The 10,056-nt window shown below is 40.3% G+C and overlaps 1 long non-coding RNA gene across 1 annotated transcript in view; it reads right to left on the bottom strand.

The window, feature by feature from the left end:
- Positions 1–222: 222 nt before the first annotated feature.
- Positions 223–10,056, bottom strand: part of LOC134965115 (uncharacterized) — a 66,124-nt gene continuing 56,290 nt past the window's right edge. The window contains exon 2 of the long non-coding RNA XR_010188325.1: positions 223–1,074. This is a non-coding gene — a long non-coding RNA (uncharacterized LOC134965115). The remainder of the gene's footprint in view (positions 1,075–10,056) is intronic.

Here is a 10,056-nt window from a genome sequence, read left to right as displayed (position 1 = left end):
AAAGGGGCAGACTAGATTGGCCAAGTGGTTCTTACCTGCCGTGAAATTCTGTTTCTATGTGTACGGTACAGAGATATCACCATCCCTGCTACTCAGAGCAGCCCATCTAGTCAGGTAATACAAAAGTACTGCAGTACTAAGAGCCTCTGTTAGTGACTAGTGCTCCCGGAAACTTTCCAATATTATCCATTTACACTCATCTCTCTGACGAACGCAGCTTGGTTTAATAAAAAAATATTTATTGTAAAAAATATTAAATAACTTACAGGTATGCAAAGCCTGCAGAAAAACCATGTCACACAGCCCCCCTCCACCATAACACATCATTCAAATGCAAGCAAGCAAACTGCCAGTACCTTCCTTATGTTGAAGAACAGTTTCTTTCTCCATCATGGGTGGGTGAATGACCTTCTAGTATTGCGTTACAGGAACAGTTACAAGGTCATCTAGAAGGTTTTCTGAATGTGTCACTGCATCAGGAAAAGGGTCATTTGTCACCACTAAGTTGTGTCAAGGAACAATATAATGCTGTGGTTGAGTTCTGTTGGCAGTTTATGAGATGTCTCTCCTCGTTTGGTCCTTGAAGTGTCTTTGGTAAATTTTCACAATTAGAAGGCTTTTACGAACGTCTTTGCGCTGGGTGAATTCTGTGGCATTGTACTGTAATTCCTACTAGGCAGGCAAAGGGCTTTCAATTAAAAGAACCCCTTCTCATATAAGGGGAGATGTGTCAAGCTTTGGAGAGAGAGTGGAGTAGTTGCCCAAAGCAACCAATCAGATGCTGTCATTTCAAAAATGATGCTAGATAAAGGACAGTTAGAAGTTGATTGATGCTTTGGGCAGCTTCAGAAAATTATCTCTCTCCAAGGCTTGATGCTTCTCCCCCATAGTGGTCACAGTATAGAGTATGAGGTAGGAAGAATAATGGACTTTTTATCGAGGAGCAATTTAAGGGCTGTAACTGGACGATGTTATTTGTAGTGGTGAAGAACATGAAGGGTCTATGTTTTCTCTCCTTATTCTCTCAATTTGACCATGTGGTGAAGACGACTTTCCCCGGATGATATCTGCAATCTGACAAATGAAAAACTAATGTAAAATAAAGATCACAATACCTGGGACTTATACAGTACATGCATACCAAACAAAGTACACAGCACTCTAGATCATAAACAAAGAGAAAGTCTGTATAGCAGTAAGCTCAGTTATATACAATAAATAAGTCCTTGGTCTGAAAGGCTTATATCAAATTAAGTAGATGGAGACATACCGTACACAAATAAGTGTGAAAAAGTACGCAATATGTGATAACAGGTAAAAAGTACAAGTGATTAATTACTTATAATCATGGAGCATGCATGGTGCAACTCGGATGCATGGGCAGTACAAACAACATTGGTTAACTGCTCACAAATGGGCACCGCATCCACCTCTGAATTCGGCCCCATAATATTTACAGGAGGATTAACATACATAACATTACTGGTGTACTGTATTATAAGAGTACTGCACAGAATCCCAGCAAAGACCTAATATCACGAGTATCAAATGAACAGAGCCATGACTTTGACCTTGGACTATTCTATATCAGATATTACAGAATAGTCATTTCCTAGTTCCATGCAAATTCCTATTCATGTACAAACAGCTCAATATCGATTAATAAAATAGGGCGTTTTGGGTAGTGAACTGGGTGGTGACGGGATCAGTACGAAATCCCGCCGGAATACCGACACCGGGATCCCGACTGGCACAATCCCGACAGGGGGGCGATCACACATAATCACCCTGGCTCATGGGAGTAACATGAGAGTGTATCTAAAGCTCCCGAGTCATGTATATGGAGAAGGGAAGTCTGTTTCAGACATATCTCATGCACCCAACGTTGGTGCAAATTCTTATACTAATTCTGACGGTTGTAGCAGACTGTAAAATCAAGGGGCGGCACTGGTTTCCTGCTTGTAGACACACAAACCCCTGAAGTTAGCTGATTAGATACTCACATTAGCATAATGTAGGGAATCAGGCTTCCGTGGCTGCCCGCTATTACAGCCACTTTGTGTGCAACTCACAATCAGCCCCATAATGCTGACATGGTTACAATGTTTGAAATTACATTACCACCGTGTTAGCATTATCTGGCCAGCATTAGTGTTGACATTGGGCCTAATTCAGGTCTGATCGCAGAAGCAAATTTGTTAGCTAATAGGCAAAACCATGTGCACTGCAGGTGGGGCAGATATAACATGTATAAAGAGTTAGATTTGGGCGGGTTATTTTGTTTCTGTGCAGGGTAAATACTGGCTACTTAATTTTTACATTGCAATTTAGATTTCAGTTTGAACACACCCCACCAGAGGCGGATTGGCCATAGGGTTTACAGGGAAGATTCCCGGTGGGCCGACGCGCCCGTGGGGCCTGTTTTGTTTGAGGACATGTGGTCCTTTTTTATAGACATAATGAATAAGATGCAAAATAATTTGCATATATGAAAATTACTTTGCCACTTAGCTTGTGATTGCAGATGATCTAGTGCACAGGTTCTCAAACTCGGTCCTCAGGACCCCACACGGTTCATGTTTTGCAGGTCACCTGTATATTTTTAAAATGTGACAGTTGGTGACACACAGTGCAGCTGCTGGGTGACATGGAAAACGTGAACCGTGTGGGGTCCTGAGGACCGAGTTTGAGAACCACTGATCTAGTGTATGCTCTGTCTGGCTGACATATAAGATTGAGTAAATAGTGACTGGGATATGGTTGGTGTAATAAGCAAGAAAATCTATCTTTCTAAAGAATGATATAGTTTCCAAAATTCTGAAGGTGTAACATATAATGGGGCAGATGTATTAACCTGGAGACCGCATAAGGAAGTGATAAACCAGTGATATGTGCAAGGTGATAAAGGCACCAGCCAATCAGCTCCAAGATGTAAATTAACAGTTAGGATCTGATTGTCTGGTGCCTTTATCACCTTGCACATATCACTGGTTTATCATTTCATTATGCCTTCTCCAGGTTAATACATCTGCCCCAATGTGGTCATAATATTTTATTTTATTTCTTTTTAACTTCCGCCTTGATGCTGGACATGCCCACTATCTGGAAAGTCTTGGGGGGAGGGTGCTGCTGCCATGGCCCATGGCTAGACCTTACACCTTTGTTGTTGCCCATGTGGGGCCACAAGTACAAATTTTTCCAGGGCCGCTTTTTGTTCCCAATCCGCCCCTGCACCCCACCCATATCTTACTCTCTCTGCACATGTTATATCTGCCCCCTGCAGTGCACATGGTTTTGCCAACAAATTTGTTGCTGCAATCAGGTCTGAATTAGACCCATTGTCACCAACCTTTTCGAAAGACAGCCTTTTAGACTTTCTTTCCTTTCCACTGAAGCTCTCATTCACGTGGGTGTTTTTTCTATCTGTGTGACACCACCCCCCCCCACACACACACACACACACACACACACACACAAAATTAACTTATGAACACTACTTGTGGTCTGATAGCCGTGCTGTGCTGTGATCAGAGTTCAAGTAACTCATAAAACTGAAATGAGTTTCTTTGCATCATGTGCTGTTTGGGGCTATTTTTTGAAGTGCCATCCTGTCTGACACTGCAGTGCCACTCCTAGATGGGCCAGGTGTTTGTGCCACCCACTTGTGTCGCTTAGCTTAGTCATCCAGCTACCTCGGTGCAAATTTTAGGACTGAAAAAAATATTGTGAGGTGTGAGGTGTTCAGAATAGACTGGAAATGAGTGGAAATTATGGTTATTGAGGTTAATAATACTATGGGATCAAAATTACCCCCAAATTCTATGATTTAAGCTGTTTTTTTTTGGGGGGGGGGGGTTGAATAAAAACACCCAAATCCTAAACACATCCGAATCTGACAAAAAAATTTCAGGGAGGTTTTGCCAAAACGCGTCCGAATCCAAAACATGGCCGCGGAACCGAATCCAAAACCAAAACACAAAACCCGTAAAATTTCCGGTGCACATATCTAGTTGTGACTAAGGCGAATTTTAGGAAGAAAAGACTCCCGACGCTACCAGAGTTGCACGGTACCTGGCGTCTTACTTGCGCTAGGCATCTCATGCTCCATGGCGTATTGAGGCTAGATGTATGAGGACGCATCTGTATACTTACATTTTCTTACATCCATGTATTGCAGTGATTGCAGGTGTGGTTTATGATAAGATGTACTATAGATCAAAGGTTAATTACTGTCTATTGATGACTTGACTATCTTACATGTCCAACATTAACCATTTTAAACAGAAAGCTATTCTTCAATGTTTACGTAATTATTACTTGTAAAGTGACTGACTTACCATAGGTGTCTAGCCATATGAGCTTTATGAGTCCTTGCTCTATTTAGGTCTATGGGGGTCATTCTGAGTTGATCGTAGCTGTGCTAAATTTAGCACAGCTACGATCGTAAACTCAGACATGCGGGGGGACGCCCAGCACAGGGCGAGTCCGCCCCGCATGTCAGTGCCGCCCCCCCCCTGCATAAATACAAAAGCATTGCACAGAGGCAATGCCTTTGTATTTGAGGAGTAACTCCCAGCCAACACAGCTCCTGCGGTTGGCCGGGAGTTACTCGTCGCTCCTGCTGGCCGCAGCGGCTGCGTGAGACATCACGCAGCCGCCGTGGCCCGCCCCAGAACGGTCCAGCCATGCCTGCGTTGGCCGGACCACTCCCCCTAAACGGCTGCTTAACGCAGCCGTTCCGCCCCCTCCTGCCTAGCGACCGCCTCTGTCTCAGAGGCGATCGCTAGGTAACGACGGCTGCGCATGCGCATTTCCGACCTGAACGCTGCGCTGCGACAAACTGCAGTGAACGATCGGGTCGGAATGACCCCCTATGTTGGGAAGGTGGGATGTGCCAGCCTTCGGAAGGGACTGGGACATGTGGAGAAGTGCAATTGAAATGTGTACAAAGTTGATGCATATAATATTGAAATGAAACAACAGTCTCATGATTTACACAGTGCAACAACATGGGAGTTTCTGTCTGCAAATGTGCGTTTAATGCCAAGTGAAAAAAAAAAAGTTGTCTTTTACATCATTTTAAATATTGTGAATTTTAAAATGGAAATTTACTATAAAAAAAGTTGCGGACACTGCATTTTCAGGAAACATGGAAATAGTTGTTTAAAAGTAACTATTTATTTATTTGTTTATTTAAATGTCATAATCTTACTTAGGGGGGAATACAATTATTCCAAGCTATACCAAGAGCACAGAACAAATATCTCACTCGAAACCATCAGAAGAAGTTGACTCCAATCAAACAAGTACAACTCAACATTTTTTAGAAAGAGGACTACCGAGAACCACGCCACCAGAAGAAACTCCAGGGGCAGACAAAAGACCAAAAATAAAGGAACAAGATCAACACCAGGAACAGGGATTTTTTTTTACCTAAGTAACAAAATCCTCACCGATGATCATTTAACACTTCTGGACAAAGGGTTTAAAAAAATTAGCACCCATGAACAAAACGGAGAAATTCAATACATATGTGGATCTCCACAAATTTGTACGCAAACTTATACTCAAGAAATTCCACGCAAGCACAAAACCAGCCGAAATAAGAAATCACCAGGAGGCGTCCACTTTTAAACACACAAATTTAAAACCGCCCTCAGAATTTTACCCTAGTTATCTCAAAGGACCACAGGTAGATACATTCACACGAATGATGGAAAAAACTATAGAAAGGATCACCACAAACAACACTAGGAATCGAAATATAACCAAGAAAGAATCTGAAGCACTCAAAGAACTACAAGAAAACCAATCCATCATAATCAAACCGGCAGACAAGGAAGGAGGGGTAATAATTCTCAACAAGATAGATTACATGAAGGAAGCAAGTAGAATCCTAAACGACAGCACAAACTACAAGCTACTCAAACAAGATCACACAGAGACATCCAAGAAACAACTAGACATCCATCTCCATTATGGATTGGATATAGGAAAACTCAAACCACAAGAATTCAACTACATAACAACCAAACATCCAGTGATCCCGGTATTCTATTATCTACAGAAAATCCACAAAGATCCAATTAACCCACCAGGCAGGCCTATCATTTCGGGCATCGGATCACTAGCATCAAACTTGTCACAATATTTAGACCACTTTCTTCAACAGTATGTACAACAAAAACCTACATATATCAGAGACACAACCCATATTCTCAATATCCTGGAAGATACAATATGGAAAGAAAACTACTGGCTAATTACTGTGGTCATCACCTCACTGTATTCAGTAATCAATCATAATCAAGGCATAAACAGCATAAAATACCATTTACAGAAAGATGACAGTACCGGACATTCAACGTACATATATTCTGGACAGTATAAACTTCATTTTTACACACAACTATGTATGGTTTGATGACAAGTTCTTCCTACAGACCACAGGCACAGCAATGGGTACAAGCTTTGCTCCAAGCTACGCCAACTTATTTATGAGCTGGTGGGAGGACCAACACATATGGTCCAATAAGATTGGGGCAAATCTCGTACTCTGGACCTGCTATATTGACAATGTCTTCTGCAAATGGCGTGGGGGAGAAAAAAGCTTGCAAGAATTTGTGGAAAGAATAAACAACTTGATATTCACCGTAAATTACAACAAAAAGGAAGTTGAATTCCTCGACCTCAAAATCTTTATAGAAGGAAAAATTCATACTAATACTTTCATAAAATCAGTAGATGTGAACAGTTTTATTGCATCATCAAGTTGGCACCACCCGAAATGGTTGAAGGCAGTACCGAGAGGACAATTTGTCAGATTAAGAAAAAACTGCATGAAAATAAATGACTACAAACTACAAGGACAAGAACTAGCACTGCAGTTTGAAGAAAAAGAATATGACAAATGACTACACAAACCTACAGAGAAGTTGAACAACTAGACATAACAGAATTCCTAACATATAAGAAGAAAAAGGACGAAACAGAAAACAAGGAAGTTTTATTCATCACAGACTATTCAGAACAAGCGACACAAATACAGAAAATCCTAAAGAAGAACTGATCCATATTAATGGAGGTTGACACACTAGCGGCACATCTAATAGACATGCCCAAGGTGGTTTTTCGAAAAGCCCCAGATCTTAGACAGAAGTTGATAAAAAAACCACATCAAACCAACTGGATACATACAAAGAACTCTGAACAACATTCCAGCACCTAAAGGGTTCTATTTTTGTGGTTCATGCCAGGGCTGCAGAAACCAGCATATCAAAAGCACAAAACCAGTAACTCAGTTTCATTCCACAGTAACCCAGAAAGAATACAAGATCAAAGAAAACATCACATGTAACAGCAAAGGAATCATCTACCTCCTAGAATGTGGATGCCATCAACAATACATTGGGAGAACAACCAGGAAATTAAAGATACGCATTAATGAACACATAAGGAACATAAAGAAAAGTTTAGAAGAACACAATTTATCAAGACACTTTAAAGAAAACCATAATAGTGATCCCAGTACACTTCAATTCCTAGGAATACAAGAAATCAAATCCAACTGGAGAGGAAGAGACTTTATACAGAACATAAACAAAATTGAATTAAGATGGATGTACGAACTATAAACATTTGCACCAAAGGGACTTAATTTAGACAATGAGATTAAATCCATCATCAGCAAAAAAATAAAAAGGACCCTGAAGAACATTTCCAAAGGAGCAATCATCCTTAAGAGCAACAACAGTTACACACAAATTAACATCACACAGTTAGTATGAAAGCATCATGTTAATATATTTGATCTATATTGTAAACATAAAATAAATAAATGAATAAATGAATTAATCTGAGAAATACGAACAATAGCCTAATACCAATACTATCTCACTATTTCCAATATCCCACTAAACGGTTACACAGTTGCAAAATGTATAACATTAAACAATAGTTAAAACAATCAGAATACATTAAAAGTTACTTACATTAAGAAAAAGTAACACTATTGTTGCTATAAGAAAATAATAAGTGACAGCTTTATACCATACAAAAGACAATAAGCACATACACACACATATATATTTTGTATAGATATTAAAAAAATATATTAATTTCTTCACCGATTAGTTTCTTTTCTTAATCTCTCCACTGCTTAGTTTCTTTTCTTAATTATTACTCATTACCTAATTACATATAATTTTTTCATGTCCAGTTTTCTTTTTCTTTTTATTTATTGATTTTTCTATCTCAACTAATCTTTCTTTTACTATCCAAGTATATTTCCTAATTCTTATTCAACAACATTCATTAAACAAACACATTATCAGTAAATTAAATGAAAAAACTGAACAGATATGGTTAGTTAACCACATAATTTATTAATTGATGAGCTCCAGATGGAATAAATAACAAGTAAGAAAGACTGCACAACCCACAATTCCCAGAAGAAGACCAATCAATGGTTGAAACGCGTTGGAAGCATTAGAGCAGCAAACAAGGGAGATCCGTGCATGGGCCCTCATTCCGAGTCGTTCGCTCGGTAAACTTCATCGCATCGCAGTGATTTTCCGCTTAGTGCGCATGCGTAATGTCCGCACTGCGACTGCGCCAAGTAATTTTGCAATGAAGATAGTATTTTTACTCACGGCTTTTTCTTCGCTCCGGCGATCGTAATGTGATTGACAGGAAATGGGTGTTACTGGGCGGAAACAGGCCGTTTTATGGGCGTGTGGGAAAAAACGCTACCGTTTCCGTAAAAAACGCGGGAGTGGCTGGAGAAACGGAGGAGTGTCTGGGCGAACGCTGGGAGTGTTTGTGACGTCAACCCAGGAACGACAAGCACTGAACTGATCGCAGATGCCGAGTAAGTCTGAAGCTACTCTGAAACTGTTAAGAAGTTTGTAATCGCAATATTGCGAATACATCGTTCGCAATTTTAAGAAGCTAAGATTCACTCCCAGTAGGCGGCGGCTTAGCGTGTGCAATACTGCTAAAATCGCCTTGCGAGCGAACAACTCGGAATGACCTCCCTGGACCGGCTAAGAACGACCAAGCTGCAGCGCTGAATGGGAAAAGGACGGACATCCTCAGTGTAACGCTGTGGTAAGCCTCTGTAGTGGAGAGATATTGCAGGAAAAGGCTGAACAAGCCCAACCCTGTCACTGTCTTTCCCCAGATCAAGAGCAGCTCCTTCCCAAGTTCCGTGTGCAGTGGACGCTCACTTAGTGACCGTTCCCCTGGACGGCGGCCTGGGGCGGGAGCCCGTCAGAACTGAAGCACACAAACACCCAGGAAAAGTACCTGGCTTGGACAGACACTGCAACTACAAAGGTATAACCCAGTAAGTTAGCGGGACGCCACTACTCACATATATTTTTTCGTATTCATTATTTTTTTTAATTATTATTATTTTTTCACTTGCATCATTCACCATTTCCAACATCTGGAGCTGTTCATAATTGTTAACATCCACAAGACTCTATCCATACTGCAATGATTCAGGGACACAGAGACTGTTCCACAGAACCCACCAAGAGACATTTGACACAACTTATTTCCAGAGTGATCGATCACACAGACTCAGTGTGCATATTGCAATTCTTCACTACTGATTTTGTGAATATTCAATACGTATTTTTCAATTTTTTCAAAACAATTTTTATTTTATATTTTATTTTGTAAGATGGGCACTTCTGTGCATCTCATGAGACACCATCTGATAGTCCTGCATGCAGGCTTGCTGGTGATATATTGGGTGATGCTCTGCACATATTGTATAGTGTGTGCAAAGAACCATAAGATCATAAGATATCATATATATGTGGATGCCAGCCTGGCCCCTCCTCTTTTTTGCTGTGTGACAGGTATTGATTTCTGGAATCATATTTATAAATTATATTAATATTTAATATATCATATATGATTGATAATATATGGATATATTTTAATTAATATGCATTTACCATATATATATCTGCAAACATATTATGTCAGGCTTACAAACTAAGTGGCTGATAAATATATGCAGTCATTATACATATGACTTATAAA

Source organism: Pseudophryne corroboree, chromosome 10 (assembly GCF_028390025.1).
Source record: "Pseudophryne corroboree isolate aPseCor3 chromosome 10, aPseCor3.hap2, whole genome shotgun sequence".
NCBI classification, from domain to species: Eukaryota; Metazoa; Chordata; class Amphibia; order Anura; family Myobatrachidae; genus Pseudophryne; species Pseudophryne corroboree.
The sequence above is the reverse complement of the archived record's forward strand: the minus strand, read 5'-3'. Positions and strand labels throughout refer to the sequence as shown.